This window comes from Arachis ipaensis, chromosome B2 (genome assembly GCF_059453495.1).
Source record: "Arachis ipaensis isolate K30076 ecotype BB chromosome B2, ASM5945349v1, whole genome shotgun sequence".
NCBI lineage: Eukaryota > Viridiplantae > Streptophyta > Magnoliopsida > Fabales > Fabaceae > Arachis > Arachis ipaensis.
In genome coordinates this window covers 25,638,212-25,644,399 of record NC_142437.1, presented here as the reverse complement: position 1 = coordinate 25,644,399, position 6,188 = coordinate 25,638,212, and the positions used below count along the sequence as shown (strand labels likewise).

The following is a 6,188-nucleotide window of genomic DNA, read 5'->3' as shown; positions in this document are numbered from 1 at the left end:
TGATGGCCTAAACTGGCGTTCAACGCCAGCCAGAGACCCTTTTCTGGCGTAAAATGCTGGAACTGGCACCAGAATTGGAGTTAAACGCCCAAATTGACATCCAAGCTGGCGTTTAACTCTAGAAAAGGCCTATGCACGTGTAAAGCTCAATGCTCAGTCCAAGGACACACCAAGTGGGCCTTGGAAGTGGATTTTCTGCACTATCTGCACTTAGTTACTTATTTTTTGTAATCCTTCGTAACTAGTTTAGTATAAATAACACTTTTTACTATTGTATTCAAATTCTTATACCACTTTTCACATTTGGAGGCTGGCCACATGGCCATTCCAAGACATTTTTCTCTTATGTATTTTCTACGGTGGAGTTTCTACACCTTATAGATTAAGGTGCGGAGCTCTACTGTTCTTCATGAATTAATGAAAGTACTATTGTTTCTCTTTCAATTCACGCATGTCTCTTCTCCAAGATATACTCTTGTTCTTAATTCAGTTAAGTCAGAATGAAGGGGTGATCCGTGACAATCACCCACTATCTTCATTACTCGCTTAGCCAAGATCCGCGTGCCTGACAACTACAAGCGGTCTACATAATATTCAACGTAGTCATTGGACGATAGCTGGAGTATAATCTCTTAGGCCTATGGTTTGTGTATTTGACTTGCATCTCTTAACAACAGAGCAGTCGAAGTCACAGAGATCAGAACATTCGTGGTAAAGGCTAGAACAAACGAGCTTCAAACTCACGAATGTTGGGCGCAATGACAGTCTGCAAAAGGATAGAGAGATCCTATTCCGACACAAGTGAGAACCGACAGATGATTTGCCGTGTGGTAGCTGTGCCTGGTATTTTTCATCCGAGACGAGAGATCCGACAGATGATTAGCCATACAGAAGTCGTGCCTGGACCATTTTCACTGAGAAGACGGGTTGTAGCCATTGACAAAAGTGATCCACCAACATACAGCTTGCCATGGAAGAGAGCACGCAAGATTGGATGAAGACAATAGGAAAGCAGAGGTTCAGAAGCAACAAAGCATCTCCAAACGCTTATCTGAAATTCCCACCAATGAATTACATAAGTATCTTTATTTTAATTTACGTTTTATTTATCTTTCAATTATCAAAAACTCATAACCAATTGAATCCGCCTGACTAAGATTTACAGGATGACCATAGCTTGCTTCAAGCTGGCAATCTCCGTGGGATCGACCCTTACTCGCGTAAGATTTTATTACTTGGACGACCCAGTGCACTTGCTGGTTAGTTGTACCGAAGTTGTGAAAAGTGTGATCACAATTCCGTGCACCAAGTTTTTGGCGCCGTTGCCAGGGATTGTTTGAGTTTGGACAACTGACGGTCCATCTTGTTGCTTAGATTAGGTAACCTTTCTTGTTTCAACCTTTATTTTCTTTTCAAAAAGTTTTTAAAAATATTTCCAAAAAAAAGTTTTCGAAAAAAAATGTTCTTCAGAATTTTTAAGAATGAATTCCACCTTAAAGCTTCATGATGATATGTTGAACCTTGGCTGGCTATTAAGCCATGTCTAATCTTTTGGACTGAAGCTTCCACTTATCATTGTAACTATTGGAGGCGCCTTTGGATTCTCATTTATAATTCTGTGCTAAAGCTTGGCTGGCCATTTGGCCATGTCTAATTCTTTTGGACCGAAGCTTTAGACTAACATTACATGAATCCTGGAATTCTTATTAAAAATTTTGAATTCCTTTATTTTCTTTTTCTAAAATAATTTCGAAAAAAATACAAAAAAATTTAATAAAATTATAAAAACCAAAAAAATTTTGTGTTTCTTGTTTGAGTCTTGTGTCAAATTTTAAGTTTGGTGTCAATTGCATTTTTTTTTATTTTCTTAAAATTTTCGAAAATTCATGCATTATGTTCTTCATGATCTTCAAGTTGTTCTTGATGATTTTCTTTGTTTGATCTTTACATTTTCTTATTTTGTGTCTTTTCTTGTTTTTCATATGCATTTTCGAATTATTAGTGTCTAAAGTTTAAAAATTTTTAAGTTTGGTGTCTTGTATGTCTTTCTTTTCTTAAAAATTTTCAAAAATATGTTCTTGACGTTCATCATGATTTTCAAAGTGTTCTTGGTGTTCATCCTTACATTCAAAGTGTTCTTGCATGCATTATTTGTTTTTATCTTAAATTTTTATGTTTTGTTTCATTTTGTTGTTTTTCTCTCTCCTCAATAAAAATTCAAAAGTCAAAAAAATATCTTTTCCTTATTCTTCTCATAATTTTCGAAATTTTGAGTTGACTTGGTCAAAAAATTTTAAAATTTAGTTGTTTCTTGTTAGTCAAGTCAAAATTTCAATTTAAAAACTTTATCTTTTCAAATCTTTTTCAAAATCAATTCTTTTTCATTTTTTTTATGATTTTTGAATTTCATTCTTAAAATTTTTCAAAATCTTTTTCATTTTTCTTTTAATATTTTCGAAAATTTTAAAACTAATTTTTCAAAATCTTTTTCTTAATTTTATTTCATATTTTTGAAAATCCTTGCTAACAATTAATGTTTTGATTCAAAAAATTCAAGTTTGTTACTTTCTTGTTAAGAAAGGTTCAATCTTTAAATTCTAGAATCATATCTTTTAGTTTCTTGTTAGTCAAGTCATCAACTTTAATTTTAAAAATCAAATCTTTTTAATTTCTTTCTTAATTCTTTTTCAAAATAAATTTCAATCATATATTTTTAAAATTTTAATTTCAAAATCTTTTTCTAACTTCTTATCTTTTCAAAATTTATTTTCAAATCTCTTTCAACTAACTACATGACTTGTTTGTTTTAATTTTAAAAAGTTTACTATTTCTTATCTTTTTCAAAACCACCTAACTACCTTTTCACTTCTAATTTTCGAAAATCACTAACCACTTTTTCAAAAATATTTTTAATTAACTAATTGTTTTAGTTTTTAATTTTCTTGTATTTCTTTTTCAAATTTTCAAACACTAACTAAATAATTAAAATAAAAACAAAAATATTTTTATTTTCTTTTATTCAAAAAAAAAGAATTTTCGAATACTCTCTCTCTCATCTCTTTCTATTTATTTTGTTTAATTACTAACACTTCTCTTCTACTCATAATTCGAACCCCCTCTCTTCTCTCTGTTCGAATTACTCATCTCCTCTCTCTTCTCATTCTTCTATTCTTCTTTTCCTTTGACACATAAAGGAATCTCTATACTGTGATATAGAGGATTTCCATTCTCTCTTTGTTCTCTTCTTTTTCATATGAGCAGGAACAAGGATAAAGACATTCTTGTTGATGCTGATCCTGAACCTGAAAGGACTTGAAGAGGAAGCTAAAGCACAACACTCCAGAGAGGACCTTACAGCAAATTTCAAAAAAGAGGTAGACATGGCAGTCGAACCTGAGAACAATGGTGGAGATGCAAGGAAGATGCTTGGTGACTTTACTGCACCAACTTCCAACTTCTATGGAAGAAGCATCTCAATTCCTGCAATTGGAGCAAACAACTTTGAGCTTAAACCTCAATTAGTTTCTCTAATGCAGTAGAATTGCAAGTTTTATGGACTTCCATTGGAAGATCCTCATAAGTTTTTAGTTGAATTCTTACAAATCTATGACATTGTTAAGACCAATGGGGTTGATCCTAGGTCTACAGACTTATGTTTTTTCCCTTTGCTGTAAGAGACTGAGCTAGGATATGGTTGGACTCACAACCTAGAGAAAGCCTGAACTCTTGAGAAAAGTTGGTCAATGCTTTCTTGGCCAAATTCTTTCCATCTCAAAAGATGAGCAAGCTTAGAGTGGAAGTCCAAACCTTCAGACAAAAGAAAGGTGAATCCCTCTATGAAGCTTGGGAAAGATATAAGAAATTGATCAGAAGGTGTCCTTCTGACATGCTTTTAGAATGGAGCATCTTAGGTATATTCTATGATGGTCTGTCTGAATTGTACAAGATGTCATTGGACCACTCTGCTGGTGGATCTCTTCATCTAAAGAAAACACCTACAGAAACCCAGGAACTCATTCAAATGGTTGCAAATAACCAGTTCATGTATAGTTATGAAAGAAATCCTGTGAATAATGGGATGACTCAGAAGAAAGGAGTTATTGAGATTGATACTCTGAATGCCACATTGGATCAGAATAAAATATTGACTCAACAAGTCAATATGATTTCTCAGAATCTGGCTGGAATGCAAGCTGCATCCGGCAGTACTAAAGAAGCCTCCTCTGAAGGAGAAGCTTATGACCCTTAGAATCCTGCAATGGAAGAGGTGAATTACATGGGAGAATCCCATGGAAACACCTATAATCCTTCATGGAGAAATCATCCAAATTTCTCATAGAAGGATCAACAGAAGCCTCAACAAGACTTCAATAATAATAATGGTGGGAGAAATATGTTTGGCAATAGCAAGCCATTTCCATCATCTTCTCACAAACAGATAGAGAATTCCAAGCAGATCCTCTCTGACTTAGCAACTGATGAGCGGATAATTCATACGCTTTTTGGCATTGTTTTTAGTATGTTTTTAGTATATTTTAGTTAGTTTTTATTATGTTTTTATTAGTTTTTAAATAAAAATTACTTTTGTGGGCTTTACTATGAGTCTGTGTGTTTTTCTGTGATTTCAGGTATTTTCTGGCTGAAATTGAGGGACCTGAGCAAAAATCTGATTCAGAGGCTGAAAAAGGACTACAGATGCTGTTGGATTCTGACCTCCCTGCACTCAAAGTGGATTTTCTGGAGCTATTGAAGCCCAATTGGCGCGATCTCAATTGCGTTGGAAAGTAGACATCCTGGGCTTTCCAGCAATATATAATAGTCTATACTTTGTCCGAGATTTGATAGCCCAAACAGGCATTCCAAGTCAGCTCAAGAATTCTGGCGTTTAACTCCAGAACTGGCACAAAAGCTGGAGTTAAACGCCCAAACTGGCATAAAAACTGGCGTTTAACTCCAGGAAATATCTCTACACATGAAAGCTTCAATGCTCAACCCAAGCACACACCAAGTGGGCCCCGGAAGTGGAATTTTACAATAAACACCCTAGCTTACTCATTTTCTGTAACCCTAGGTCACTAAGTTTACTATAAATACTACTTTCAGTGATTCATCTTGTACCTCATGACACTTTACACATTTCTTATTGTGTTCTCTATGGCATGAGTCTCTAAACCCCATTGTTGGGGGTGAGGAGCTCTGCTGTTCTTCATGAATTAATGCAATTACTATTGTTTTCCATTCTATTACGCTTGCCTTCATTCTAAGATATTCATTCACACTTCAACTTGATGAATGTGATGATCTATGACACTCATCATCATTCTCACCTATGAACGCGTACCTGACAACCACCTCTGTTCTACCTTAGATTGAATGCATATCTCTTAGCCTCATAATTCAAATCAGAGTCTTCGTGGTATAAGCTAGAATTATTGGCGGCCATTCCTGAGATCCGGAACGTCTAAACCTTGTCTGTGGTATTCTGAGTAGGATCTGGCAAGGGATGGCTATGACGAGCTTCAAACTCGCGATTGTTGTGCGTGTGACAGACGCAAAAGGATCAATGGATCCTATTCCAGCATGATCGAGAATCGACAGATGATTAGCCGTGCAGTGACAGCGCATTCGGAACATTTTCACTGAGAGGACGGGATGTAGTCATTGACAACGGTGATGCCCAACATAAAACTTTCCATGGAAGGAGTCTTGCGTGTATGAAGAAGAAGACAGTAAGAAAGCAGAGGTTCAGAAGACAAAGCATCTCCAAAGCCTCAACCTGTTCTTCATCACTGCATAACAAGTATTTATTTCATGTTCTTTTACTTTTTACAATTAAATCTGAGAATTACTGATATCCTGACTAAGAGTTACAAGATAACCATAGCTTGCTTCAAGCCGACAATCTCCGTGGGATCGACCCTTACTCACGTAAGGTATTACTTGGACGACCCAGTGCACTTGCTGGTTAGTTGTGCGGAGTTACAAAAGTGTGATTGTAATTTCGTGCACCAAGTTTTTGGCGCCGTTGCCGGGGATTGTTCGAGTTTGGACAACTGACGGTTTATCTTGTTGCTTAGATTAGGAATATTTTATTTTTGTTGGTTTAGAGTCTTTTATTTAAGTTTAGTTTCATATTTTAAGTTTGGTGTCAATTGCATGCTTTTATTTTCTTTTAATTTTTCAAAATT

General features: G+C 35.3%; 1 non-coding gene across 1 annotated transcript; it reads right to left on the bottom strand.

Moving 5' to 3' along the window:
• Positions 1–3,784: 3,784 nt before the first annotated feature.
• Positions 3,785–3,892, bottom strand: LOC148573363 (small nucleolar RNA R71). Its single transcript, XR_015906437.1, has one exon. It is a non-coding gene; the product is annotated as a small nucleolar RNA R71 (small nucleolar RNA).
• Positions 3,893–6,188: the final 2,296 nt, after the last annotated feature.